Source organism: Sturnira hondurensis, unplaced genomic scaffold (genome assembly GCF_014824575.4).
Source record: "Sturnira hondurensis isolate 20B ecotype Veracruz unplaced genomic scaffold, ASM1482457v3 Scaffold0000648, whole genome shotgun sequence".
Taxonomy (NCBI): Eukaryota; Metazoa; Chordata; class Mammalia; order Chiroptera; family Phyllostomidae; genus Sturnira; species Sturnira hondurensis.
The window spans coordinates 8,805,165-8,822,559 of NW_028073279.1; the positions used below are offsets into that span (position 1 = coordinate 8,805,165).

The following is a 17,395-nucleotide window of genomic DNA, read 5'->3' on the forward strand; positions in this document are numbered from 1 at the left end:
GAGGACGGAAAGAGGGAGCGGCCACCGTAGAGGAGCCGTGCGGGGTGCGCGAAGCCACCGCCCTGGGCAGACCGAGGCTCCAGGCACCCAGCGGCGCAAGGGAGGGAGGGAGGGAAGAACAGGAGGGAGGGGGCAGGGAGAGCGGGAGGGGGCGGGCACGCGTCCTCGGCCGCAGGCGCGCAGCCCGGGGCCCTGCCGAGCTCCAGGCTCAGCGCCAGCCAACCTCCGGCTGGAGAGTGCCCAGAAGCAATCCTATGGGTGTCGCCACGTCGCCCCACGGCACAGCAGGGCAGCTCCAAGAGCACTGGCCCACAGGGAAGGAGAAAAAGAGGGAGTAAAGGAGGGGAGATTCTCAGGGAGGTGGGCTGAAGGCGGAAAATGGGGCAGGGTGGGAAGGGGAGGGGACGGCTACGACTGGAGTAGAGGGTGTTTTCGAGGGTGAGGTAAAGAAGAAAGGGGCTGGGTGACTCTGACTGCTAAGCTTTGGGGAGGAGGAGGGTCTCTTGGTAAGATCCAGGCACGCCCATTTCGTATAACTTAACCTATATTTGCTGGAAGATTCGGCAAGTCAAAGCCACTCCGACGATTACCGTCCTGGAGGATGGACTTGCAACTCAACTGAACAGAAAAAAAAGAACGTATTTTAAGTCAGGCTATATGTATACTAGAGTAGAAAAAAACAGCAGTATTTTTGCACACTTCACATAACGGGGATGATCCCTATGTGGATATCAAAGAGCTCACTATTCTAACGCTAGGAGGCAATTAGGGTCCATTGCACCTAGTGAGTATATGTTTAGTGACTACCCATTGAAGAAATAAATTGAGAAAGCGTGGGAAGCACGGTTTTATCATGTGCAATTTTAGATCTGACATTATTTACACCTTGGGACTTGGGGAAAGGACCAAACCACTCAGCTGGCTTGAGGGGATGGTTGGGAAGCAAGGTAAACGAGAATTTTCTTTCCATTCTCTACCCTGTTCCCATTTTTTTCTTTCACAATTTTGGGCAAGGAAAGCAGTCACTCATTATTAGAGGAGAATTTATCATGAAGATAATGAAGCTTAAGGGTCAGGGCCTCTTCTTTGCAGAAGCCCCTTTCAAGGCTATGTACCTAATTCAACATTTGTGATTTCATATTCTTATTCTTAAAGTGGACCCCAAGAGTGTGTAAGTTTCAAGCCTTACAAAACCTGAATATAACTCTAAGTCTCAAAACATAATTACCAAATGTTCATTTTCACCCGAATTAATAAGACTGCGGAGGCATTCATCATTCTCATCCTTTCAGGTGAAGGCCAGGTGAAAATCTTGATTAAAAATGATCCTTTTCCCCACTAGGATTTGGCATGACTAAGTGAGCTTCTCAAAAGTCATGACAGAGTTTCATCACCAACACAAGCGAAAAAAAAGCACATGTGTGTAAAATCTGCTTAAGCCCAGACACAAAGTCAGCCTTGCCTTCTCACTTTTCAGGACTTTCTTCTGCTATTATCACTGACTTTGATCTCCTCCAGACACAAAATCAAACTATATCATCTAAGAGACTTCAGTCCAAATCCTTTGGGACCCAAAGGGTTTCCTGGAAGCTCCAGCTGTACATAAGTCCACAGAAAATAAATTATTTGGGTTGGGAGACATTTTCCATTTAAGGATCACTCAAATGCAAATTCCCGTAGTAAGAGGATGAATCCAGAGAGACTGGCTTCTATCTCCAGTTCCTGACCAGCTGCTTTCCTAACTGCATTGCCTAGGAAAGGTATGGTCTGACCTGAATCACAAAGCAGTTGATACTCATTTACAAGACCAAACAACTTGAGTGGTGACAGTTAAAATTCTAATAAAATTTTAAACACAGCTTTTATATTTCCAATTTTTCAAATCTGTCAGATTGAGCTACATTAGTCATTTGACTGAAGCAATACTCTGTAAAGTCTAGTAAATAAATCTTTTCCAATTACATTTTAAATAATCTTTTTCTACACACTTCCCTCTCTTTTAATTTATTACTGACCTTCAGCGATAGTATAAACCCAGAGTCCATCATGTGCCTTGACCAATTCTGGATTTATAATCATCGGATTAAGGAAATTTAGAGACTATTTTTCAAAAGTGAAAATTATTATTTTCAAAAAGAGCACACTCGGTTATTTTTGCTCCACTGTTTTCAGAGTTGCAGACATATTGCTGGAAGAAACTTAGATGAAACATACGCCTTTGTATTTTTGGATATCTGTCTCCTCAGTTTTCACATTTAGAGAAAAAACATGAATGGGCCACAGAGACCATTTTATTTTTATCTTTACTCTTAATTTAACATACATAAAATCCATCAGAATAACTAGTAAAAGCCCTACAAAATTAGGGGCATAAAGAATATGCTGAGGCAGGAAAATACAATAGCTAGATTAATTCACAAAATTCTAAAAACTAGTATGGGGCTTAAATTGGAATATATGCCAATTTTAACACTAAATTTTTGTTTACTATCCTAAGATCAAACGATAAAGAGTTTGCTTATCCATGGAGATCTCATTTTTCCACCCTATAAAATACAGCATAATAAAAGTACCTAACACATATAGAGTAAGTACTTCATATATATTCTCTATTATTATGAGTATCGATCTGGCTCGGACACAACTCTCTCCTTAGTGCTTGACAATCCTAATTCCTTGAATGGGAGGAGCTCAACAAAGACTAAGCTCAACAAAGACTAAGTTTCCACTGGGACTAGAGCATTGGAAACTTATCTGTATGATTCTGAATGAGAACTTGCGCTTAAAGAAGGGAGATGGTGCTGGTAAAGCCCAAGGTGAACATTTAGAGCCAAACTCTCCTGTTTTCCCAAGATCAAGTATGTTCCATAATTTACCTTATCTCAAGAATACCACATCACACATGGGCAGGGCCAAAAGATTAGATGTCTTCTTTGGGGGAGAACATTCTTTCCCTTTGCCGTTTTAGTGCCGACTTCTGTCACGTCTATTAACTTGGTGAGGTTTATCCACGCTGAGGAACGTTCAGGAGCCAGCCTCTACTTCTCCCCATCTCCTCCACCCCTGAAATGCTCTCCTGTCACCACAAATGCCACACTACTTTTGTGGTTCGGATAGGAGAAGATGATTACATGACACGACCTCTCTGGGATTATGATCCGTGCTGTTTGATTTCAGGAACTGTAACATATTGGTTAAGATTGAGGTTCTGGAGTAACATTTTCTAGGACTGAATCCTAGTTCCTGGGACTCTCAGTTCTATGACCTCAAGCAAGTTCCTTAACCTTCTCTGGATCACTGTTCTCCTCTGTAAAATGAGCATAATAATGGTAGCATAAGAGTAAGAGTATAGCGAGAACTAAATCAGTACCTAACATAATAGTAAATGCTTACCAAATGCTATTATCAAGGTTGTTCTACTAATTTCATATGGGTAAGTCATTTTTTCAAAAATGCAATTTTCTATCTGCAAAATTAGGCTAAGTTCTGCCTGCTTAAACAATTTGTTATCATTATGATGTATGATAATAAAAATGTCATATAAAAGTAAAGTGTTTTTTCTGCCTTGTTTTTTTTCATACATGTCTTTCTCATTAGATTTTGGACTCTTTGAGAAATCCATGTTTTGTTCATGTCTGTATGTCCTATGATACCCAAAGGAGCACTTCATGCTCATTGGAGACTGAGTAGATATCTATTGAATTAATAAGTTAATGAATAAATAAAAATGTATTGGTATCACCTACTCTAGTGACTTTTTAAATTTTTGTAAATTACTGATTATTACAGAGGGAGAGATTTATTGTGCTACTTATTTATGCATTCATTTGTTGATTCTTACATGTGCTCTGACTGGGCATTGAACCCACAACCTTGGTACATGGGGATGATGCTCCAACCAACTGAGCTACCCAGCTAGGGCTAGTGATTCTTTTTTAAACTACATGTGGTTGGCAATTCATAACCATTATTTTAATAAATATGAAACAGGTAGAAAAACATCAGTTTAGGCACATGGTAAGAAACTGTTTCCTGAAATTTTATTTTGGGTTTGTGCTGTGTGTGTATGTGTGTGTTTCTGCTCAAAAGATGACATAAATATATTTCTCACTACAGGTCCCAGTATTAAATGTTTGAATGTCTACTTAGGGCCGAACCTCCAGTACTGAAAGATCCTAGTTTTCCCAATTTTTAAAGACCTACGTACAGTGATTTCTAAATTCACTTGGACAACTGGACGACAAAGAATCCTGGCTAACCAGACAGTAAATGAGAACAGAGCTCCTGCTTGTTCTTTCTGTTGCAAAACGTATTATGACTAGTTAACTAAAATGCACTTCTTCGATTTTCTGCTTTAGCTAATATAAATCAATGAATAGTATTGAAACTTTTGTTGGCAACATGCCTCAGGTACATAATTCAGATTATCTCCTTATTGAATAAGGCCTGTGGATATAGTTGGTACAAGGTACCGAAACTGAGACCAAAGTAGTCAAACTGGCCCCCACACGTTTTGTTTGTCCTGTACTTTTAAAAAAGGAATCTAGCTTAGAGGCCTTCATAGAAAGTAGACAGGCTTCAGTGTGAGAGCCACATTTCATCACCACTTCCCAGTGTACGAAACCCAGCCTGTCCCACTCATTCCCACGGTCAGTCAGCCCTTGCAAGCATTTGACTTTGAGACCTGCAGTGTAGTGGCCAAAACCAGAGGAGCAACACCACCAAGACAAATGCCAAAAGCCGTATGTTTAGGCCACAGTCCAGAAGAAAGAACAATAGGCTGGAATCCTCTGCTGCCTGTATTATTAGTCAATAGAGTGGCCCTAATAATCATTCTCTTTCTTTTAGCAATAAAATTAAGGTATTAAATTACATGATTTTCCTATCTTTCTCAAATCTTCAGTTGTCATTTTTCTCTTCCTTCTCTAAATGAAGCCCAGAGGGGAAAATCGTGACCACATAAGTGTTCTAGTAGCTAAGTCCCAGTTAATCAAGGTCTTTCTATAGAGCATCCACATAAATAGTGCCAGTTGTCAAGAGTTACACATAGAGCAGTGATTTTCAACTGGTGTGCCACAAGAATTTTTAAGACATGCAATACCTGACTGTTTAGTCAGGAGCACTGACCTCTTCTCCCTTAAACTGTCAAAATAAAATACGACAACAGACAACAGAAGAATAGCTGTCTGGTATGAATGCCCTGTCTTGAACCATAAACACACAGGTCAAGTAACAGTTGCATCTTGTTGGTCACATTACATAGTAAGGTTGTGTCTGATTGGTTAATTGTCGGTGCCAGAAATCCTTATATAGAAATATAGGCACCTGACTTTTTAAAAAGTAACTCTGGAGTAAAAGGGGTAGGCAATTACTACTATATTATGTTTTGTAAATCAATCAAAACTGTACCTATTTTTGTCAGATCAGCAAAAAACATATTTTTTGGTGTGCCACAGAATTTCAGTAATTAGTTTATATATGCCATGAGATGGAATAGGTTGAAAATTGCTGACAGAGCAATACATAAGACAGATGAGGAAGTATGCTAGAAAAAAACTGAGTGAGCTGATATTTTTTAAAAGATTTCATTTATTTCTAGAGACAGGGGCAGGGAGGGAGAAAGAGAGGGAGAGAAACATCAGTGTGTGAGAGAAACATCAATTGGTTGCCTCTCACACACTCCCAACCAGGCATCTACCCTATAACTCAGGCACGTGCCCTGACTGGGAATCAAACCAGTGGCCTTTTGGTTCGCAGGCCAGCACTCAGCACACTGAGCCACAAGAGCCAAGGTGAGCTGACAGCACTTAATAGAAGACAAATCTCAACTATTCTTACAACATTCCTGAAGAATGAGGTTGTCTGTTCCGGGTGCCTGATGGAGTGCTAGGTTTTCCAGAAAATAGGACAAATTTTCCAGGCAGGATATATTTTTTTAAGATGATTCCCTGAAACCTGTGTGTTCTTGAAGCTCTAGTGGTAATAAAAATAACTGCTGTTGGTTATTTACCATTTGCCAGGTACCTTAACTACCTTAACTCTCACCTTCCCAACAGCCCTGCAAAGATATTATCCTTATTTTGAGGCATACTGGAGAGGGTGAGTAACTTGCCCAAGCTCACACAGCTGCCAGTCAGTTAGGATTCCAACTCCTTTCTTTCTCATCATGCTCAGGCCACGGGCCAGTCTGAAGAGGTGATTCCAGTGGTCAGCATGAAAAATGGTTTGTGCACATTATGGGAATGACTTTTGCTTTGCTACCCACATGGCAGGTTCTGCTCAGTGAAACCTCAAAGTTTTCCATTAATGTGGCTTCCCAACAGGCAGTCTCATTCTGTAAACATCTGGCTTAGAGGAATTGTATGTTGAGCTCCTGAAAATTGATACTTGGCTACTTTTTGCCCTAGTTTTAAATCACTAGAAGAAAAAAATCTTTTTTTACACTAAAAGCAAGCTTCTAGATGTAAAAAAAGCTTGACCTCTGTGTTCACACATGTGTATGTATAAATATGTGTGTATGCTAATTAAAAACACATCAAGGGCCCTGGCTGGTGCAGCTCAGTGGATTGAGCACGGGCCTGCAAACCAAAGGATTGCGGTTGGGTTCCCAATCAGGGCATATGCCTGGGTTGCAGGCCAGTTCCCAGGAGGAGACTCACGAGAGGCAACCACACATTGATATTTCTCTCCTTCTCTCTCCTTCCCTTCCCCTCTAAAGATAAATAAAGAAAATCTTAAACACACACACACGCACACACAGCAAGGCATGGTGGAAAAGCTCCAGCTTCGGAGCAAAAAGTACGACTCTGTTTGTGTTCTGGACCTGCCACATGCAAGTTTTCTGTAATCTGTCCACCACTTATACCCACATCTCCTCTCTATGAAGTTGAGAAAACTACTTTTCCTCCCTTATAGGAAGAATCAAATGAAATGAGGTACATGTAAGCATGTAAAAAACACTAAAGCCCTACTCAAATACTGTATTCCATCACATCTAAGAAATTATCCATTTTCTTTTTCTTTCTTTAAAGATTTTATTACTTTATTTTTACAGAGAGGAGAAAGGAGGGAGAAAGAAGGGGGAAAATGTTGACATATGAGAGATACGTCAACGGCTACCTCTTGGACACCCTCCTAATGGGGACATGGCCTGCAACCAAGTCATGTGCCCTGAGCAGGAATGGAACCAGGGACCTTTTGGTTCACAGCCTGGCACTCAATCCACTGAGCCACACGAGCCAGGGTGAAATTATCTGCTTTCAATCACAGCATTAAAAGGGGAAATATCGGCCCTGGGTGGTGTAGCTCAGTGGATTGAGTGCAGGCCTGCGAACCAGACGATCTCGGTTTGATTCCCAGTCAGGGCACATGCCTGGGTTGCAGGCCGGTTCCTTGCAGGCTAACTACCAGCAGGGGACGCACAAAAGGCAACCATACGTTAATGTTTCTCTCCCTCTCTCCTTCCCCTCTAAAGATAAATAAATAAAATGTTTTAAATAAATAAATAAATAAAAGGGAAAATATCCTACTGATACAGTATGACACACATGACATGCTATCAATTTTAAGATGCTTCAAGTTGCATAAATGTTAACATAAATAAAGCTGTTTAAGAATTGATGTAACCCATTTTATTATTTGACTATGTTAGCCTGAGAATAGTGTCTACTTATAATTCAGGTATTTTGAGCAACTCTGGTAGGTAAAGACAGTATTCACCCAGTTTGGCCAACTTGACACAGTGGCTGCTAAGTAGCAGATCCTCAACAGTATCTGCTAATTGAATGACAACACAAACAATTGCTCGGAGGCCATTTTAGCTGACAGAACACTGTCCCTGGTTATTGGTTACCCTCAGTAAGCACACTTAAAACACAGTTTCATTTGTAACACTTAATGTACCCTGGACTTTCAAGGACAGGCTCGTGGTGTAACAATGTTATACCTACATTACCATTTTAAGAGCATCTCCTAAAAGCACCAGCCCCTCTCATCTGTCATGTTACAAGCAGGGAAACTTCAGCTTCTCAAATGGACAGACACCAACAAACCACCGTAACTTGGCTCTGTGCTCAGTCACCATCATTCCTGGGAAAAACAGAATGAAAAACTGTGTACAGTGAATAGTTTCCAAAGTCAGGTACAAATCTGACTCTGGGAAACTATTCTAGGAAGTGAAAGTTTTCCTAAATCCTAGATACTCCCACGTTTGACCCTGAGCTCATTATATATGATTTTATGCAAAGATCCTTAAAATGTGGATACTTATTCTCTGTAATCTCTTTGTGCCTAAAGATTCTGAGCCCTAGAGCATGTGGTAAATGGTGACAAGGACAGCAGTGGTCACCCCACATGAATATAGAGCTAATTCTCGGAATGTTCAGTCTCCAAGCAGTTTCTAAGGCACCAAACCTCTGCTGCCCACTTGACTGTATCTAACTGGAGGGAAGGAACCAGAATTTCCTGAGCACTAAATTAAGAGCCTGGGTTTCTTATGTATTTACCCATTTAAGTGTGAAAGGTGTTTTGAAAAGGATTACCATGCCTATGTCATACCTAAGGAGATCAGAGCTCTAAAATGCAGCTGAGCGTGGGCCAAGCAGGGACTCTTAGTGATCCCCAATACTCCTTTCCATCTTCTATGCCAACAGAACCTTGATCTTTATCTAGGCACAAGGTCATGGAGTATGAAGATATATTTCTCAGTCTTATTTCATGCCTTGGACCTGTCACATGCAAGTTTTGTAAAATCTGCTAGGTACATACATGGGACTAAGTTGTGATCACTGTATCATAAGCAAAAATGATAAGTGAGATTTCTGATATGCATCCTTAAAAGGGAGAGTGGGTGGTATGCTCTTCTTTCATTCCCTGTCCCTTTCGTCCAGGTAAAATATAGAGCTCCAACAGGTATCTTGGCCCATGGAAGACTCTGGCAATGAAGCAACAGGATAGGAGAAACCTGATCCCCAGAGCACCATGGCAGTCCTATATTGATTATTCTAAACTTCATAAAAATGAGAGAATAACAAACGATTCTGTTTTAAGCCATTATTGTTTTGCTTTTTTTGTTATGTGCACCCAAACCTAATCCTAACTATGATACAAATTGCAAGTTAACCACTGGGTTTTAGTTATTTATTTATCATAACATTTACTAGGAATGATACAAGTCTGTGTGGTCATGGACAAATTACATAACTTCTCTATGCCGCAGTTTCCTCATTTGTAAAACAATAGCATCTTTGGGCAGCTACTAAATTGCATGATATAAAACACATAAAAAGCTTAGCTTAGTGCTTGGCAGGTAGAGTTTCAATGAATGTTACTTTTGTTACTTCCTGTCATTGTCCTTTGACTGATACACCGCTAAGTCTACTGTGCATAACTCCAAAGCCAGTGACCTCTCCACCTCACCTGCTGCCCAGGGACTGCCCTCTGCGGCAGACCCAGCCCAGAGTTGCAGACCAGTGACTTGTGTCATCAGTGAACTCCCTAGGGGAGCTGCCCCTCCCTGGATGCAGTCCTCCTCTGATCTGCCCAAATAGTGCAGTCGGGAACATGCTAAGCCATCAAAGGTGACCCAAAACTTAAAGTGAAGTGTCAACATTTATGCCATAGTGGTTCTGAGTCTATTTACTTCAATACGGCCAAATAAGAGTGTATGACTCCATCTGTCCTAAAAGTAAATGAGGAACTTGAGCAATAGGTTGGGGCATCTTATTTTATTATTTTAGCATTTTACTTTCTATTATGGAAATTTTGAGACATATACAAAATAGAGAAAATTATATAATGGACCCATGTGTCCCCGTCACTCAGTATCAACAACTACCAAGTCATGGCCAGTTATGTTTTACATACACATATAGATGCCTCACTACTTTTAAGCACATTCTAGACTTTGTATCATTTCATCAATAAATATCTTAGCACTTTCATTTTTGTAAAATACCAAGCAGCACAAGGTGACATTAATCTGTCTGCTCAGTTTAAAGCTATTCACCAGGTGCCTTTCAGGAGACTGTCAGAGAGACCTGCATATTTTCCTATTTTCCAGTGGAAATGTCCTATCAGTCCATTCAACTTCCTGTCCCCACTCTCACCCCACCATCCCCACAAACTCACCTCTTCAAGCACTAGTTGTGATCTGAAGCCTTGCTACCTGAGAAATCTAGAAATCAGCCTGGAATTAAGTTTCCCCAAAATAGAAGGAATGTATGGGATATCAAAGTCTGAAGGAGTTGTGAAAGGGTAGCTCCCTTTCAATCTGGAGATAAGAAAATTGAGACAGAGAAGTGAGCAAACTGATTCACATTTGAGCTTTCAAAAGTGCAGATCCAATTATGTGACTCAGCTGCTTAAAACTATTCAAGGGTTTCCATCATCCTCATTCTAGGGTATTTAATATAACAGACCCCTTACACTCTAAGATCAGATGTATTCTTCTGGAGAGCCAGCCCACTCTCCCTCTCCCCCTCCCCCATCCCACCTTTAAGTCCACAGACCTTCTTTACCATCCCCTGCCTGCCTTTAGATCCCTGCATAGGTAGCACTTCCCTGGGAAACTACCAAAGCCCTGAAACCAACTTAGACATAATTTGATGCAGACACCAGCCCACAGTGTCCCCAGCATTATGGATGGGACAGGACAAATTCACACGGACCACCAAAGTCCTGTGGAGGAAAAGGGACAGCACAGCCACTCTCTCAAGAGGAGAGTGCCCCACCCTTCCCTTGACAGGCTTTTATTGGGTTTAATTTGCACAGGAATACAGGGTGTATGCATAAAGCTCAATCACTGTCAGGCAGTAATAATCAAACAGACAACATTCAAAGAACTCTGAGGGCTCATTTTGAGTCAGGGTCAGATGGTTAAAGGGCCATAAAACTTTGGGGCACAAATTCACTTCCTGCTTGGATCTTTATCATTTAAATTGAGCGAATTAGCAAAGTAGGTTTCATAGAATTTTATGCATTCTTCCTTAGGCCTGATCACGCCAGGGAACCTGCCCTTTCCAGCACAGGCTGCGCCCACCACCAGCATTGTTTCAGGCTTAAGTCAGGCAGGGGAAGTAAGGCAGCCAAGACATTAGGAGACTTCTTGCAGACAGAATGAGGACTCAGGCTATGTCAAAGCCAAGGGGCAAAGGTCCATCACCCCCTTTCTCCATAGCCTCCCCAGTCCTTCCTTGAAGGCTCCTTCATGACCATGCCTATCTTATGTCATCCCTCCCTTGAGGAATCTTACCCATCATTGGCTAACCAGTCATGCACTGGGGGCCAGGCAGGGTAAAATAAAAGGGGCAGAGGCGGCGCACCTGCCAGGAAGATAAACTTTGTCTCCTTAGTGGCTTAGGGTCTCAAGGTCTCTCACTCAGCCTTAGCCATGGGGGGTTACAGCTTCTGGAACCAGGCAGGGCGGTTCCCAACAATAATTCCATGTGGTCCCATACAACACTGTACATATTTTAACACGCACTTACAATGCACTACACTGAGATTTCCTGCTAGATGCATGACTTCCCACATCAGAGTGTGGGCCATGTTTGGTACCTAACTCCCTATCTGACACAGTGCAGACACCTGATAAATACTTGTCAAACAAGTGAATGACTACTGCCACTGGGAAGAGTCCATGTAAGACATATGGGAAACTGCTCTGTATATTGTTTAGGACACAACAGAGGTTAACTACTACACTTATAACTGCACAAGGCCACAGAACTACAACTACAAACAGGGGACTGGTTTTCTGCCCAATCCATACCAGAGCTCTTAGCATTCCACCACATTGCTTAACATGAGTTCAGTAAATAAAGTTGTCACTGTTATTTTCCTATGCAAATAAAATCACTTCTACTGAGTTAAGGAAAACACACAGAATTGTAATATGTTGAAATCATCTTAGTTTCAAATTTTGACTTTTTGATCTGAGTAGGAAATTCATACACTCCAGATAATTTTTCTAAATAAATTAGGAATCTTCATTTTTTAAAGAATATTTTCTGGCACATCAATGTTTCTCTCCCTTTCTCTCTCTTAAAAATATAAATAAATAAAATCTTCAGTCAAGGTGGAGGGGTAGGTAAACATGGCTTGCCTCCTTGCACAACCACAGCAAAAATTACAACTATACTACAAAACAAAGTTCACCCACAGTCATCAGAAAATTGCACTATACGGAAGTCCTACAACCACAGATTTAAGAAGCTACATTCATCCAGGTGGATAGAAGGGGCAGAAACACACAGAGAGGCTCCAAGAGGCACGAAGAGACATGGAGAGGCACCAAGAGGCATGGAGACATGAAATGGGTAGTGCCATACCCACATGTGGTGGATAAAAATCAGGAGGGATACCTCAGGAGCAAGGCACCCCAGCCCCACACCAGACTACCCAGCACAGGGTTCCAGCACCAGGAAGGTAGGTCCCCATAACTTCTGGCTATAAAACTCAGTAAGGGTTGGGGCAACAGAAAACTTTGAATTCACAGGAGTTTCCCCTGAAAGGGCCTGCAAGAGACTGAGGACTTATGCAGACTCACTCCCTCTGGGCTTTTGCACCACAGCAACAGCTGGAAGGGCACCAGTGGCATACAGGGAGAAACTGCAGTAACTGGCATCAGGGTGAGTGCCAGGAAACAGCTTCCTCCCAGATGAAACCCCAGAGGCCAGGCAGTGACATTGCCCCCTCTCTGAGCCCTCCCCATGAGCCACACAGCAGCAACTCAGGTAACCCTGCCCTGGCAATTACCTAAGGCTCCACCCCATCCAACTTACTAGTGTAGTTTTCTACAATAGACCACGCTACTAAGACAAGGAGTCTAAGCACTTCCACCTAATACACAGAAACACACACAGGGAAGTTGCCAAAGTGAGGAGACAAGGAAATATGGCTCGAATGAAAGAATAGAACAAAACTCCAGAAAAACAACTAAATGAGATGGAGATAAGCAATCTATCGGATGCAGAATTCAAAATGTTGGTGATCAGGCTGCTCAGGGAACTCATTAGGTACTTTAACAGCGTAAAAAAGATTCAGGCAGAAATGAAGGTTACACTCAGTGAAATAAAGAAAAATTTACAGGAAATCAACAGTGGAAGAGATGAAGCAAAGAATCCAATGATTTGGAACATAAGGAAAGAAAAAATATGAATCAGAACAGCAAGAAGAAAAAACAATTTTAAAAAATGAGGATAGAGTAAGGAGCCTCTGGGACATCTTCAAAAGTACCAATATTCAAAACATAGGGATGCCAGAAGAGGAAGAGGAAAATCAAGAAATTGAAAACTTATTTGAAAAAATAATGAAAGAAAACTTCCCTAATTTGGTGAAGGAAATAGACAAACAAGGCCAGGAAGTACAGAGAGCCCCAAATAAGTTGGAATCAAACAGGACCACAAGATACATCTAATTAAAATGCCAAAGGTTAAAGATAAAGAGAGAATCTTAAAAGCAGCAAGAGAAAAGCAGACAGTTACCTAAAAAGGAGTTCCCATAAGACTATCAGCTAATTTCTCAAAAGCAATTTTGCATGCAAGAAGTATTCAAAGTAATGAAAAGCAAGGACCAATAACCTAAATTACTCGATCCAGCAAAGCTATCACTTAGAATTAAAGGGCAGATAAAGTCTTCCCAGACAAGGTAAAGCTAAAAGAGTTCACTATTACCAAGCCATTATTATATAAAATGGTAAAGAGACTTGTTTATGCCTTGGCTGGTGTAGCTCAGTGGATTGAGCGCGGGCCTGCAAACCACATGATCGAGGTTCGATTCCCAGTCAGGGCACATGCCTGGGTTTCGGGCCAGTTCCCAGCAGGGGACTCACGAGAGGCAACGATACATTGATATTTTTCTCCTTCTTTTCCCTTCTAAAGATAAATAAATAAAATCTTTTAAAAAAAGGAGACTTATTAAAGAAAAAGAAAATGATCAAAACTATGTACATTAAAATGGCAGTAAACTCACAAATATCAACAACTGAATCTAAACAACAAGTTAAGCAAACAAGAACAACAGAAACAGAACCATAGATATGGAGATCATTTGGAGAGTGATCAGTTGAGAGGGGGAAAGAGCAGAATGTGGGAAAAGGTATGGGGATTAAGAAGTATAAAATGGTAGGTACAAGAGAGACAGGGGAGGTTAAGAATAGTATAGGAAATGGAGAAGTCAAAGAACTAATATGTATGACCCATGGACATGAATTAAGTGGGAGGATTGTTGGAGGGAATCGGGGGTACCAGGCAGAGGGGGGCAAAGTGGGAAAATCTGGAAAAACTGTAATAGTATAATCAATAAGATGTATTATATAAAGAGAATATTTCCTTTGAGCCCTGGCTGGTATGGCTCAGTTGGTTGGGCATCATCCTACAAACCAAAAGGTCACCATTGATTTCCAGTCAGGGTACATGTGGGTTCAATCCCCAGTTGGGGCGCATGCAAAAGGCAACCAACTACCAACTAATGCTTCTTTCTCACTGTTTCTCTTCCTCTCTTTCTCCCTCCCTTCCCCTATCTATAGAATCAATAAAAGAAAAAAATTGGAAAAAGGAAGCATATATATATATATATATATATATATATATATATATATATATATTCCCCCCCCCCAACCCCCTGGCTGATGTGGTTCAGCAGGTTGAGTGCAGGCCTGTGAACTGAAAGGTCTCTGGTTTGATTCCCAGTCAGGGCACACGCCTCGGGTGCAGGCCGGGTCTCCTGTTGGGGGCATGCAGTAATCATTGCCATTTCTCTCACACATCAATGTTTCCCCCCTCTCTTTCTCCCACCTTCCCCTTTCTCTAAAAGTAAATTAAAAATAAAATCTTGAAAAAAAGAATATTTTCTTTGGGCTAGATATCGTTTGTGAGTAATAAAACATGACACTTTCATCTTTGGCTCTGAAACCACCATGCCCACATGCACAGAAAAATGAGACGGGAAAGTTTTCAAAAGAAGGTGTTGTATCACAAATTACAAAAACAAAATGCCCAAGTGGTGGTGAATATGTCTTAAACTTCTTACTATTCAGGTAATGTTAGAGCTTTTCTGTAACCTTTAAGTCTTTGACTGCAAGACTGAAGAGCACATAGGGTTGGTTTCCTGTTCCAGAAAGATTCATGGGGTGTTATAAGGGGGCCCATTTCCCTTACCCTCGTTCCCATTCTAAGCTTCAATGGGAAGCAATCTTGTAGAGAGAAAAATAGAAAATTGATGATTCAGTACAACTTAAGTTGACACAAACCCAATTTACTAGAAATCTCTCACCATAGTGGTTAAGAACATGGACTTTGAAAAAAGACCCAGCCTTCCAACCTGGATGTTTGAACTTTGGCAAAATATATAACTTATTTGAGCCTTACTTTCCTCGTTTCTAAATTGAGTGGCTGTACTTACTAAATTAGCTAGGGTAATTATAGTGTATGTTTATTATTTTATCAGACAAAAGCAGCATACTTTTTCTGGGAAATATTTCCCTCTATGGTAGGAATTAGAGCTTCCATGGTCCAGTGGTGAGTATCTGAAACCAACTAAGTTAACCATGGCATTTTCATAGGACTGTTCAATTGAAAGCCAAAAACAGTAAGTCTGAGCCCTTCCTGAAGCAAGGATGACAGGCAGGAGTTGTAGGAGCCATGCTTTCTGACATGTGGAGATAAGTGACCTAAGAGAACAGTGTTGCTGATGAGGGAGAAGTAAACTTGAGAGAGGAAGAGAGAGAGGAATTCACATCCTAGGAATTCATGAGGCCCAGCTGCACTCCTACTGTGCCTACAAAGAAGCTCCATTTCTCTAACAGGACCCTTTCTCCTGTCTGTTCATCCACTCCCTTCCTTAATCAGTAAGCCCTTAGGACATCAGATTCTGGTCAGTATCAAACCATCTTAAGAACAATGCCTCAGGTCTGTTGACCACAGAAACAGAGTTCTGGTGAAGCTGAAGATAACATCTTGACTTCAGTTGTTTCAGCCCCAGCCCCAGGAACAACCCAACCCTACTGATTGTACCCTCACGAAACCAGATGCAACAAACACCAGCGCTGACATCAGGACCTGACACAGTGACCAACTACTCCCTACCCCGGCCCCTACCAATCAGTGGCCACCATGATTAATGATTTTCCTTATATAACCCATCCCCTGGAAGCCACTGGAGAGCCAGGTGTTTGAGCATGAGGAGCTTACCTGGGACCCCAGGTTTGGCACCATTTCCTCATCTAATAAAACTATACTTTCTTTCCTGCAAACTCCTGTTCAGGTTCAGTTGGGCTTTACTGCATGGAGGGGAGGGGACCCATCAGTCCCACAACACTACCCTTTCCATGGTTACAAGAATGCCCCCCTTTTCAACTCAGTTACTTCAAAGTGGGTCTCTGTCACTTTTAACCAACAGAACCCCACCAAGTACAGCACTTAGCACAATGCCTGAAACACTGTGATTCAATGCACTGAAGTTATCATTTGCTCAGATAATTGGATTAGCACTCCTCCCACTACTTCCCTACTTCACATCAAGATGAAAAATTAAGGTGCCTAAATAAAAGTTTGCATTAGAAATTTAGTAAAAATAATAAGTTTCATGATATCACTTAGAATTCCTATCCATTTAACTAAACTTTCTACATCTTTTCTGGCTCTAATTAACATTTATGCTGTATGCCATGTTCGACAGAGAATTTCTATGTAACAGCATCGCCCAACAGAAATACAATGCAAGCCACATGTATGACTGATATATGTAATTTTAAAGTTTCTAGTAGCCATTTAAAAAAAAAGAAACAAGCGGATTAATTTAAATAGTACACTTTAATTCAGTGAGTACAAACTATTGCCATTTCAACAATAGTCAACAGAAACAAGTAATCATTAAGATACTTTATATTTTTGCATACTAAGTTTTCAAAATCCAGGGTGTATTTTATACTTACAGCACATCTCAATTTGGACTAGCCACATTTCAAGTGCTCAACAGCCACCTATAGCTACTATTAAATACCACACACGTAAAATGGCTCAGGCAACCTTCACAGCAACTGTAAGAAGACAAGCTTTTGTGATTATGCATGAGAAATTCAAATGAAGAAATTAAGAACTGTACATAGGAACTGCTCACACATTTGGGGTCTCTGACTTATGTATGCAGGGCTCCCATACGTAGGTATATATTAAATTTGATCATTTTGCTTTTGCCAATCTGTCTCAGGTCTACTTGATTAGTTTAGACCAGCCACCAACAACCTTGATGGAAGGGGAGAGTTTGTTCCTCCCCGACAGATGGCGCTATGAGCATCACACTCACTGGCTGGAGCCCTGCACTCCCCCTTGAGGCTGCTGCAGATGAGGAGATCCTGGGGCATGTGACACAGGCGGCCACAAAGATGCCTTGCATT

General features: G+C 41.3%; 1 protein-coding gene across 4 annotated transcripts in view; it reads right to left on the reverse strand.

The window, feature by feature from the left end:
• Positions 1–17,395, reverse strand: part of DNAJC6 (DnaJ heat shock protein family (Hsp40) member C6) — a 157,578-nt gene that overhangs the window by 100,127 nt on the left and 40,056 nt on the right. The gene's annotated exons all lie outside the window — the stretch shown is intronic.